This window comes from Dipteris shenzhenensis, chromosome 31 (assembly GCF_047967505.1).
Source record: "Dipteris shenzhenensis isolate YYH24624 ecotype China chromosome 31, Dip_SZ_1.0, whole genome shotgun sequence".
NCBI classification, from domain to species: Eukaryota; Viridiplantae; Streptophyta; class Polypodiopsida; order Gleicheniales; family Dipteridaceae; genus Dipteris; species Dipteris shenzhenensis.
In genome coordinates, this window is record NC_141626.1 from 48,048,141 (window position 1) to 48,061,301 (window position 13,161).

Below are 13,161 nucleotides of genomic sequence, written 5' to 3' on the forward strand. Positions count from 1 at the left end.
CCTTCGCCATCTCGACAGGGATCTCCTTTATGGATGAATGATTTCCTTCGCCATCTTCTTTTCCTTTCCAACAAATCCGTGGCTCATTCAACTTCTTTATGCATGGATGATTTCCTTTGCCATCTCGACAGGGATCTCCTTTATGGATGAATGATTTTCTTCGCCATCTTCTTTTCCTTTCCAACAAATCCGTGGCTCATTCAACTTCTTTATGCATGGATCTCCTTTATGCATGGATGATTTCCTTTGCCATCTTCTTTTCCTTTCCAACAAATCCGTGGCTCATTCAGGTTCTTTTGATTTGTTTGGTCCTTTGTTTCTGGTGACCTTGTGACCTCCTTCTCTTCCACTTATGCTAACTCCACTCCTGTAGTTTGTGTGTGATTATCTTGATTGCATGCTCTTTGCAGCATGTCTACTTGCTAGTTGGCATTTGTTCTTGCAGTGACCTTCCTTCCTACAGAAGTAACATGCCATATTTGTGCTCTCTGGTCTATATCCTTCATAGGGTTTTTTGCCCTCCCTTTCCACTTTGGTGGACAACATATCCTCTTATTTCACCCTTGTGCATTGCATACTCATCCATCCATGAAATATTCAGAAATCAACCATTGACCAATATTACTGAGAGTGCTCTCAACGGAAGCAAGAACGGAAGAGGGAGAGAGAGCGAGAGAGAGAGACAGAGAGCCACACAAGTTTTGGTGGGTGCAGAACCACCCTAATCTTCTTTTTCATTCATTTATATATGTGTTTGAGTATTGTACATAACTGGGGTTAAGGCACAGTGACCTTTAACCCCCACAACCTCCCACTTAAAGGACAATGTGCCTTTAAGAGAGAACAACTAGTGAGCATACTATCCAATGCCCATCAATACACGACAATACTCAAATCGCTGACTAGGTAGACTCTTCGTCAGCATATCTGCAGGGTTATCATCTGTATGAACCTTGACAAGCTCTATGCGCTTGTCCTCAAGTACCTCCCTGATGAAATGGTACCTGACCTCAATGTGTTTGGTCTTTGCATAAAAGACCGGATTCCGTGCTAGCTGAATAGCACTCATGGAATCACTATGCAATGTCGGTACACCTGTATGAATCCCCAAATCTCCCACTAGCCGATCAAGCCATATAGCCTCCTTGCAACCCTCTGTGGCTGCAACATACTCAGCCTCTATGGTAGACAAAGCAACGCACTTCTGTGCGCGAGACATCCACGACACTGCACCACCTGCAAAGGTGAACACATAACCAGAAGTGGATCTCCTACTATCCACATGCCCTGCATAGTCTGAATCTGTGTACCCAAGTACATGCATATCTCCTTTACCAAAGCAAATGCACATCTCCTTGGTACCCTTCATGTACCTCATGATGCACTTAACTGCCTCCCAATGCCTCTTTCCTGGATTAGCCATATACCGGCTAACAACTCCCACTGCAAATGCAATGTCTGGTCTAGTAGCTATCATAGCATACATAAGACTCCCAACTGCTGATGCATAAGGAACCTTGGCCATCATGGCCCTCTCCTCATCTGATTTGGGACTATTTGTATGACTCAGTTTCACATATGGAGGCAATGGAGTACTCACTGCCTTCCCCCCCTCCATATTGAAACGCTGTAATACTTTTGTAACATACTCTTTTTGTGAAAGCCAAAGGAGTTTCCTACTCCGATCACGCGTGATGCGCATACCAAGAATATGACCTGCAAGTCCCAAGTCCTTCATATCAAAGGCCTCATGCAACTTGGCCTTTAATGCATCTAGCTCATAAGTATTCTTGCTAGCCAATAGCATATCATCCACATATAGTGCCAGGATTATCAGGCTATCATCCTTAGCCCTTTTAGTGTAGAGGCAGTGATCAATTTCACTCCTTCTAAAACCCTGGGACCGAATGAAAGCATCAAACTTCTGATACCATTCCCTAGGTGCTTGCTTAAGACCATAGAGACTCTTTTTCAGCTTGCAAACTAAATGCTCTTTGCCCTTTTCTTCAAAACCTTCCGGCTGCACCATGTAAATTTCCTCATGCAAATCCCCATGCAAGAAAGCTGTCTTGACATCCATCTGCATAAGCTCCATATCCTCTGCTACCACTAGTCCAAGCATGCATCTAAGTGTGGTCATCTTCACAACTGGAGAGAATATCTCATCAAAGTCTACACCCTTCTCTTGCTTGAACCCTTTAGCAACCAAACGGGCCTTGTACCTAGGCACATCATCACCTGTGACCTTCATTTTGTAGACCCATTTACATGGCAATGCTTTCTTTCCATGTGGCAAAGAAACCAAGTCCCAAGTCTTATTCTTCATAAGTGAACTCATCTCTGATTGCATAGCATACTCCCACTTGCGTTGATCCTCACGCGTCATAGCCTCTTTATAGCAAGAAGGCTCCCCGCAATCAGTAAGCATCACATAATCTACCCCTGGAACAAACCTATCAGGCGGTCTAGACACTCTAGATGATCTTCTCAAGGGCATTTCAGCTTGCTGCCCCACTTGCATATCAGCCACATTTGGCTCATCATTTCCACCAATAGATGATCCATCATCTACCCTTGATTGTATACCTGTGGGAGTACTTGGTTGTACCATTTCTTGCACATTTGGTGCATGGACAGCTTGCTGTCTATCAACATAGGCAGGTGGATTCACATCCTGGAAAGTGATTCTCCTCATTTCCACATCCCTCATGGGTGCCTTATGCATCTTCTTCTCATTGAAGACCACATCATGGCTGCGTATGATCTTCTTTGCTTCTGGATCCCAGAGACGATAGCCCATCTCTCCACTTTCACCATAACCTAGAAAGATGTATTTCCTAGACTTAGGATCTAGCTTCTTTCGAAGCTCTTTTGGCACATGTGCATATGCCTCACACCCAAATATACGCAAATGAGAGTAAGAGGGCTTCTTGCCACTCCATGCCTCTTCAGGAATACCACCATCCAAACTCTTACTAGGTGATCTATTGATCACATGCACTGTAGTCTTCATTGCCTCAGCCCAAAAACCACCAGAAAGACTTGCATTGGAAAGCATGCATTGCAACCTTTCTTGAATGGTACGGTTCATCTTTTCTGCAACTGGATTTTGCTCTGGAGTACGAGGGGATGTGAGCTCCCTCTTAATCCCACGTGTATCACAGAAATGCTGAAAGTCATGAGAGAGATACTCTCCACCATTGTCAGTCCGTAGGCATTTAAGCGTTCTACCTGACTGATTCTCAACCAAGGCCAGCCATTTTTGAAATACCTGGAACACATCACTCTTTCGAGCTATAGCATAAGCCCACACTTTCCTAGTTGCATCATCAATGAATGTCACATAGTATTCAGCCCTGCCTAATGACCGTGTAGGCATGGGACCACATACGTCTGAATGCACCAAATCAAGCATTTCAAACTCTTTCTTTCCCCTTCTTTTATGGGCTGATTTAGTCTGCTTCCCATAGAGACAGTGCTCACAAAATTCAAAATCAGAGAAACTCAAATGCGGTACATAACCCAAACGGCATAAGAGTTTCATTCCATTCTGGCTCGTGTGCCCCAACCTGCAATGCCACAAAGAAGTGCTTGGCTGCTCGGTTATTGCAACAACATGATCAAATACCCCTGATACATGTAAGGGATACAAAGTCCCACACTTGGCACCCCTGGCCAAAAGCATAGAGCCCTTCTGAATTTTCCAACTCTGAAAGCCAAAAGTGGTGTGAAAACCAGCATCATCTAGCTGACCCACTGAAATAAGACTCTTGGTCAGCTTAGGCACATGTCTCACATGTTTCAAAACAAATGCAGACCCATTTGCAAAAGAAAACTTTATGTCACCTGCTCCCACTATGTCACATGCATAGTCATTTCCAAGATGCACACAACCTGTCTTTCCACTATCATAAGTGGAGAACCATTCCCTATGGGGAGTAACATGGAATGAAGCACCAGAATCCAAAATCCAATCCTGGGAATATGCATCATCTGAAGTGGTAAGCAACTCTGCAGATAAAGTAGACATGAAGAGAACATCATTGTCACTATCACGTGTGACTGCATTGATCTCCTCGATCTTCACTTTTCCTTTGTCCTCCCTTGGACTCTCTTCCTTTTGATTTGCACCCCAATTTGCATTCTTTTTCTTATCCTTTTGCTCTCTTTTCAGCTTGTAGAAATCCTTTTTCATATGGCCCTTCTTGCCACAATGGTAACACTCAATGTTCCATGCCTTGGATTTGCTACGAGACTTCCCTCTTTCTTGGGACTTCCCCCTGAATTGTGATCTGCCCCTTTGCACATTTAAGGCTGCATCCTGCTTGTTGCCATCCATAGACTTCCGTCTAATCTCCTCGGCCAACAAGCTACCCACAACATCATCAAATTTCAGTACTCCACCAGGTGCAGAGTTACTGACAGCTGTACGGAAGGTATCCCATGAGGATGGCAATGAACATAAGAGAAATATTGCCTTAGTCTCCGCATCAAAATTCATTTTCTGAGCCTGAAGCTGGCTGAAAATAATATTGAATTCATTCAAGTGAGAAGCAATGGAGACCCCTTCCTTCATTTGCAGCTCAAACAACCTCTTCATGAGGTAAACTTTATTAGAGGCAGTTTCCTTTTCATAAGTGGCACACAGTTTCTTCCACAAATCTTCCGTAGTCTGCTCATTTACTACTGTGAAATAAACTGACTCTGCAAGATGAAGTCTAATAGTAGACTTTGCTAATGCATCCAACTCATTCCAATCATCCTCAGACATATTTGCAGGCTTAGCTTCAATCCCTGCCAAGGGTTTAATCTACTTCTTTTGAATAAGCACATCCCTTATTTGTTCTTTCCACAAAGAAAAGTTTGTCCCATCAAACTATTTAATGCTGAAAAACTCCTTTTCAGGCATGGAAGAGGATGCCATGATGCAAATAAAGCAAAATCCCAAATGCTAGTGCCTGCAAGAGAGAATCACACCAAATACCAGGTGCACCCAAATGTGTATGCCACAATAGAGTGAAATATCACCAAAATTCAAAGCTCAAAGCATCAAAAGATGCATCTGACTCATGTGCATATACTATGCATCCATATGAGCAAATCTGGCCCAAAAGAAAATGCCAATAAGTGCCAAATGACTCAAGCATAAACACTGTCCACTGGCATATGCATCAATAATGTCTCATCCAAGAGAGCATAGCACTATCAGTGCATCTCCTGCAATGTGTCAAAGCTGTCCCTCAGCTTAAAATAGCATCCATGTGCAAAGCGTCCATAAAAAATAGCATCCCACAAGGCAATTTGGGCCTATCAGCGCATCCAACAAGGACCGCAATGCATCCAAATGGCCTATAAATCATCCACTGCAACCCAATGCATACCACGAATGAGCGCACACTGCAACCAGAGTGATCTGCATAAGGTATGCTCAAGAAATCATAGTCCCACGGTAATGAGCGCTACTGAAAATAGAACCTGAGATGCTTCAAAACATGGGCGCCATTGCATAATCGGACTGAGCAAGAAAATCTGCAAATATCTCTCTTCTGCCAGAACTCCAAAATCCCAACCGATGAGTGAGAAATGGGAGTCAACACTTATCCACTGCCATGTGGCATAAATCTAAGGTTTCAAAACCTTAGCATGAAAAATGCATAACAGAGAGACGAAATCGAATACACAGAGATTTATAACTCTGAAAATCCTTCACCGAATCGCGCAAGAACTGATAGGTAGGGGTTTTTGGGCGTCCGGAATGCAATGGGACAGACGGTTTTGGAAACCGTGGTCTCAATCACTGGGTCCAACACACGGACTGAAAAACGTTTTTGGAAACAGAACTATCTGTAAACTCCACCGGAGTGCGAATGATGAGCAACATAGAAGTTTTAGGACCTCCTGAGTCCACCGGAACTGACAGATCTGCAAATGGTTGCTCCAAACTTGAGTTCCAACACCCGGGCAAAAAACGCAGGAACTGATACAGTGAGTCAGAAGTCCACTGAAATGATCCCAGATTCAAGAATGAAGGTGTTTCCAAGCTCCTGAAGTAATGTGGACACCAAAAGCAAGCAATAGTTTCCTCTACAAGTCAATACGAAGTCTCTGTCATCGAACGGAACAGGTTGAAAGCTCTTAACAGGCTCTCAAAACCACTTCGCAAAGCCAAAGTGACTTTTCCAAAGGTTCCTCCAAGGTCTCTGCACACTCGGATGCAAGTAAAGTCACCCACAAAGCTTCCCACAAAGCTTCTCCTTCCTCCCACAGAGCTGCTGAGCTTCAAGCATTCACGCACGCTCAGCTAGATCACCCGGGCTCTGATACCAGTTGAGAGTGCTCTCAACGGAAGCAAGAACGGAAGAGGGAGAGAGAGCGAGAGAGAGAGACAGAGAGCCACACAAGTTTTGGTGGGTGCAGAACCACCCTAATCTTCTTTTTCATTCATTTATATATGTGTTTGAGTATTGTACATAACTGGGGTTAAGGCACAGTGACCTTTAACCCCCACATATTACATCAGTGTAAAAAATATACCATATACATTATGCCATGTGTCCTAAACCCTAGACCTTGTTTTTGATTGTACTTCCTTGTGTGCTAAAATCGCATCAGATGACTCCTTGAGTAAGAAAATGCAATTGGTGAATTTTTAGAAAAAAAATAGGCCTACTTTTTATCCGAAATCCGAAACCAAGTGAGCAAGACCTACTTTTTGCAATGCTCACATGGTTTTGGATTTCATGCTTCTAGGCCTATTTTGGATTGGTTTTTCATTAGATACATCCTCTTTGCATGAGGAACCATCTGGTGGACAATAATACACTAAAAAAAAGCTTTTATTATTTGACCAAATCAAAATCTTTGTTTTTAGTTTTTTTTGAGCCAAAGTGCTCCTCCAGTCAATATAATGCATGATATGAACTTTTAGACCAAGAAGTGCCCTCGAAGCAAGAAATTTGGAATGGTGCAAGTGCAACAACTAGGCCTTGGTTGCACTGTTTCGGATTTCTTGCTTCTAGGGCCCTTCTTGGTCTAAAAATTCATATCATGCATTATATTCACCCGATGAGCATCCTAGTTCAAAATCAGATAGATTTATAGGGTTATGTGTTCAAATCAAGAAACCTTAGTTTTGGTTTCCAACTGGTTAAAGACTAAACAAGGAATTTCTATGTAAAAATAGAACCTACAGAAATATAGAGGGTATAGATAATATGGATGGAAAGTCAATCAAATGATGAAAAAATATGATAATAAACCCTAAACCTTAAGATGGCAAACTTACATAGCCTTTTTGCCTCATTGCCCAAGACATCAGTTGCTGCAGTGTCCAACTGGAATCCCATTTTTGATGGGCCTTGATGTTCACGCTAATTTCAGGTGCCAACTACCTTATCTTTGTCGTGGAACAAAGATCTTTACAAATCTAAGAATTCTTCCTCGAACATCTGGTACTCTAGCTCAATGTTGTTTATCGCCTTCTGTGTAAGATAGATTGCTTGTAAATCGGTGAGGTTGGTGTCATTGAAGTGTGCGATCTCATTGGCGGTTGGATCAATGGGACCTCCAAAGTTAATGACATCCGTGCAGGTTTCATTTGAGAGCGAGCAATAGCAACCCATCCTCTCGAAGACCAGTTTCTTCCATCACCCTCAATAGTTATTGGATGTCGCTTGGTTCCTTTCTTGTCTAGATCATAGGTGGAAAATGAGTATGCATGATTGAGCTATTTTGATATGATGACCCGGCTCTCAACAGGCTCTATGTCTAGGTTTATACCATGTCTCTTATGTTCTATGCTCTATGTTTAGGTTAATAACATGTTCCTCATGTTCCTCAAAGGTGGAGGATGGTTGTTGCCTCACCTAGATCATAGATGGAGGATGGGTATACACTATTCAGTTATGCCAATAGCATGACTTGGTCCTAAACATGCTCTACGTCTTATGGCATGTTCCTCAAGTTCTATGTCTAGGTTTGTCTCGTTTGTTGCTCCACCACTTGTGGATGCAGACAGACCCTTGGGTTGTTATTTGATATCCTCCTCAAACTTGCTAGTTGCGAGGTGAACAACAAGGGATGCATCTCTCTCTCTCTATCAAATTAAGGGGGGAAGATGAAGTGTCCTTAGGGGTATAGAGTACTCACGGAGAGAGATAGGGACATTATCAATGGCCCTATCTAGAGTCTTCTTGAAGTTTTCGCTCTAGTCAAGAGAGCTCAAAACATCCAATGGGATCCATTGGTGAGGAGAGGTAGCGATCGTGATAGATTGCCCATGGATAAGTCTATCAAAAAACTGAAGGGGGCTTTCAATAGGAAGGAAATATCTCAAGGTTGATTTGAGATGGAATGGCTTGGCAAAAGATTAGGTAACTCTAGTCTGTTGAAGCATGAGAATCAGTGGGAAAATTCCAGTGGTCAAAGGCTTCTTTAGGGAAAACCATGATGGGTAGGATACTTGGGAAGATGAAGGAGAAGGTCGTGGAAAGTAGGGTTTCCAAGGAGTGAACTATACAATATGAAAATTACCAATAGTAATGTACTTTATAAAGGGATTATTGCCCTAAAAATACTTTAATTAAAAAATTATATTTAAAAAAAAAGCATGAAACTACTCTCTCTCTCTCTCTCTCTCTCACACACACACACACACACGTGCGCGCATGCGCATGCACACACACACACACAAATAGCGAAGACTAGAGCACCCACCTTGCACAGCCTCTCTCTCTCTCTCTCTCTCTCTCTCTCTCTCTCTCTCTTACTATTGCTCTTCCTTCCTCTTAGTTATTACCTAGACCCATATGTAGCACTTCCTTCCTCTTAGTGATTACCTAGACCCATATGTAGCACATTCTGTCACTCTCTCTTTCACTTGCTAACCCTTCCCATCTCTCTTTCACTTGCCAACCCTTCCCATCTCTCTTAGTGATTATCAATCCCTTAGTCCTCTCTCTCTCTCTCTCTCTAAAGCATAATGATAGGCAGAAAGTATCTAGATAGTATTTCAGTAGTATTTATGCATAGTTAGTGCTTAAAGATACGAAGGGTCACCACCTGTCAGGTTTACCTCTTTAAGCCCACGCTTGGAAATGTATGAGAAGTGCCAATAGTGACGCAAGTGCCAGTAGTGCCACAAGTGTTGCAAGTGCCAATAGCACGAGTGACAGTAGTGCCAATACCATCAACACCACCAATTCCGCCAGTCAACGCAATGAATCCACATGCAACAAGCTTAAAGTGGAAGTTCGCAAAGTTTAGGAGTCAAAAGAAAAATGATCTAGATAGCCACGTAGTGCAGTTTGAGACCCAATGGCATGCAAGTGTCTTTGACACTATGTTTGGGGATTCGAAAAGTTACAATAGTTTGCCAATACCTTGAGTGGCACTGGCTATGAGTTGGTTTAGCCCGTATGGCCTAGAATAGTTTATGGATTATGAGGACTAAAGATAGCTTTCCTGCATAGGTTCCATAAGTAGAAAACACCGATGAATGACATCTGCAGGAAGAGCTCTGTCAGACGAAATTGATGGTGGAAGATTATGCACGAAAATTCCGAAACCTCAATGCTCGTGACGACTGGATGTGGCAGAAAGACCCACAACTGAGACATTGGTGGAGTACTTCTGCAAGGGATTAAGAAAAAAAGTACGCAGTGTAGTAAATGGATTGGAGATCTGAGGTGCTAATGGCTTCACTGACTTGGTGGATGCAGCCCAAAGAGCAAAACGACGGTGGGGATCGTTTAAAAGTCAATCCAAGGATGATAACTCAGATAATGTGTCAGATTCCAATACAGATGAATTCGACAGTGATACAGATGACGACACAGAGTTCGACACAGAGTCCGAAAGTGAAGAATCTGAAAGTTGTTCGGACGACGAGGATGGTAAGCCCAAAAAAAAGAGCAAACATAAGAAGAAGAAGTCCATCAAGAAAGAGACAAAGAAATCCAGAAAAGAGAAGAGGAAATCAAAGAAGAAAACAAGTGAGAAAACCCTTGGATGAGAAACTAAAGGGTTTAGGAGCAATGAAGTTAGCATCTTAGCTGAAGTGTGAGGTTTGCACAGAATCACCCAAGCGGGGTTTGCTGGTATAACTTGAATGCTCGGATGAATCTAGCACAACAAGTACCTCACCCACCAGCAACAATTGGTGCCAATCAAGTGGCCATTGACCTAGTAGTGGCACAAAATGTGGCCCACATCCAGCAGAGAAACAACTAGAATCAAAGAGGGAATTGGAATCAGAGGGGAAATTCTCGCAAGTAGCGTGGGGTCAACAAAAATTTGATATTGACAAAGACTATAAGTACTGTCTGGAGAATGGGCACAGATAGGTCCCAATTGCCCAACCATTGTGGTGCAAACCCTGTGCAAACATAGAATGGAGAGAGGATTGGAGGTCATGCATTAGCCACCAAGGTGGGGACTGCCTCAACAGGACCTACCACCAGCACAAAAAAATGAGGTATTGATCAAAGAATCGGGAGATAAATCTGTGTGCCGGACCATCCACAACTCATGTGTATGAGTGGTAGTAGTGTGATTGCTCGACGTGCACAAAGTAGGGGGAACTGCTGCATATCAAAGTGGAAAAATCAATTTGTATGTGGTAATGTGGTCTAAGGGCCCAGTTTGAGAAATCACACAATAATTCCTACCAAAGAGGGAAAAACGTTTGAACTGGAAAGACAGAGAAGAGGTCCGGATGAAACTTGAAGCAAATTGAGAGGATGCAAGCTGATGGTCAACAGCAAGAGCGGGGGCAACCAAGCACACCGGAATTATAGGAAGCCAGATCTACTTCTCCCGGAGCCATTGTAAAGCCAAGGAAGAATACAGAGGTAAGACCTATCGTCCGTAATCATGATAAAACTCATGTACTGGAGAACCTTTTAGAAGGACTGCTAATGGACCTGAAGAAGGTGAGAGTGAAGATCTGGTAGAGCCCTTATTATGGATGGTAAGGAAAAGGGTGGTGGCAGATCTGATGTGGCCCCACCCAAAATTTCAACATTAGGAATTCATGCCACCAAATCACTTAAATACGGATGTACAAATCGTATGTTGGGAAGAACTCGAGGATGTGGATTACATGGTGCCGGCAATAAAAGTTCAATACAAGGGTCAGAATTTGACAGGAGGTTTGCTTGATGGAGGATCAGGAGTAAACATCCTGCCACAATACATGTTTAGGTGATTGGGACTTTTAGAGTTAGAGCCTGTCTTATTTCAGGTTTGCATGGCAGATCAAAGGAGAATTCAGCCAACGGCGGGTATAATCCAGAATCAGTTGTCGATACGCATGCAGAGTATGGTGTTCCGCATAAATTTCGTAATGCTACACATGGAGGAAGAAGACATGTGCTATCCCATGTTGTTGGGTAGGCCTTGGTTTAAGGTAACTAGGGTGAAACATGATTGGGGATCTTCCATGATCACCATACGGAATGGTAAGAAGAAGTTGAAAATGCAAATGATTCCAAATACAACCCTACAAAAGAAACGACGACTTGTCATGGCCCAAGGGGTCAATATGGGAACATAGCAGATAGGAATCTAGAACATTGCTCTGATACCACTGTTGGATGCAATGGAATGGAATACAATGAGCTAAGAATGCAGTGGACTGTACTGGCAAATGGATAAAGTGGGAACCCAGGTCCCTGACTATCGGCCGCAACTCAGCAGCAAGGCCTGGAAAAACTAGCGTCACTAGGTGGCAAGGTATGCGGAAACGAGCATCAAAGTCCGCTGCGCTGAATCCTGGTCGAGATAGATGTGGACGAAGTCTTCCAATAGAGAATCTAAGGGAAACAACCCATTATAGAAGTGCATATAGTAAGAGTGGAAGATCTGGTGCCCGATGAGGCATTTGAACTAGAGGATGCCTAGCCCACCATACTAGATCCTGAACTTGATGAGGGGGAGATTGCAATTTGCTAGAAATATGGAGAGGAGCTAATGCTGATTGGCATATGAATATCAGATGCAACGAATGTCTCGGGTAAAAGAGGATGATTTGGAAAGGTTTAATCTAGGAATGGAGGATGACAGTCAAGGTGAGCGTGTTTGCTACATGAGTATTCTAACAAGAATTGGTCCAGCTTTGCTGCTGTAGGAATACAAAGATGTTTTTGCATGGGAGTACACGGACATGAAGCGAGTAGATCCGGCTCTCTGTGTTCATCACATCAACTTGAAGGAAGACACCAAACCCGTAATCCAACAATGATATCAAATGAACTCAAATTTCATGAAGCATGTAAAAAAGGAAATTGATAAGCTGTTAAGAGAGGAATTCATTTATCCAACGGATAAGGTAACCTGGTTGTCTCTAATTGTAATTGTTTCAAAGAAGAATGGGAAACTCCGAATTTGTGTGGATTACAGGAAGTTGAATGCAGTAATAATCACGGATCCATTTCATTTTCCTTTCTGCGATACTTTGCTAGATGCAGTTTGTGGGTCATGAAATGTATAGTTTTCTGGATGGCTTCAATGGGTATAATCAAATTTAGATGGCTAAAGAAGACAAGGATAAATGATGTTTGTTACGGAATGGGGAGTTTATGCCAATAACATCATGGTGTTTGGGCTGAAGAATGCACCACCAACATTCTTGTCATGGATACAGAAGGTCTTTGAACCATAACTGACCACCTTCATGCGGGTGTTTTTGGATGGCTTCAGTGTTTTTGGAAGAAAAACTGAGCATCTAGACCAATTGCGGTTGTGCTTTGAGAAATGCCAAAGTACTTGGTTGAGCTTGAATCTAGCAATTGTGCTTTTGCAATGAAGAAAGGAGTGTTACTAGGTAACATCATTTTGCAAGAGGGAATGTCGATTGATCCTTGAAAGGTGGAAGCCATCCAAAAGGCCAAGGTCCCTCAAAATGTCAAGGAGTTACAAAGGTTTGTGGTCCAAGTGAAATGGCACAACCAGTTTTTGCATTATATGTCATATGTTTGCCAACCCTTTACCAGATTGACAAAGAAAGATGGTCCATTCAGTTGGTGTCAAGAATAGGAAATAGCATTCTGGTTGTTAAAGAAGATCCTACTAGTTGCCCTAGTATTACAGTCACGCCAGATTGGAGTTTAGACTTCCATATGTTTGTGGATGCGTCGGATAGTGCAATCAGCTCAATGTTGA